The sequence below is a fragment of the Penaeus monodon genome, chromosome 28 (assembly GCF_015228065.2).
Source record: "Penaeus monodon isolate SGIC_2016 chromosome 28, NSTDA_Pmon_1, whole genome shotgun sequence".
In the NCBI taxonomy this organism is placed as follows: Eukaryota; Metazoa; Arthropoda; class Malacostraca; order Decapoda; family Penaeidae; genus Penaeus; species Penaeus monodon.
Window position 1 is genome coordinate 28,400,590 of NC_051413.1, and position 200 is coordinate 28,400,789.

Here is a 200-nt window from a genome sequence, read left to right on the forward strand (position 1 = left end):
CCTTGATGTAATGATAGGTCAAATGAGTCAAGCTTGTCCCATATCCAAGTGGATGTATAAGGGATATATGTTTTATGCGTAGGAAATGCCCTCGCTAAGCCGCGGGATGATGCGGCAGGGCGGAGCCGGTTCCTTTCCAAACCGACTTATCAACCCCAACATGCCTCAAATGTTACTGAATCGTAATGCCAACATATTTG

General features: G+C 46.0%; 1 protein-coding gene across 1 annotated transcript in view; it reads left to right on the forward strand.

Annotated features, from left to right (window-relative positions):
• LOC119591151 (shematrin-like protein 2) overlaps nucleotides 1–200 on the forward strand; it is an 18,116-nt gene that overhangs the window by 3,783 nt on the left and 14,133 nt on the right. The window lies entirely within an intron of this gene.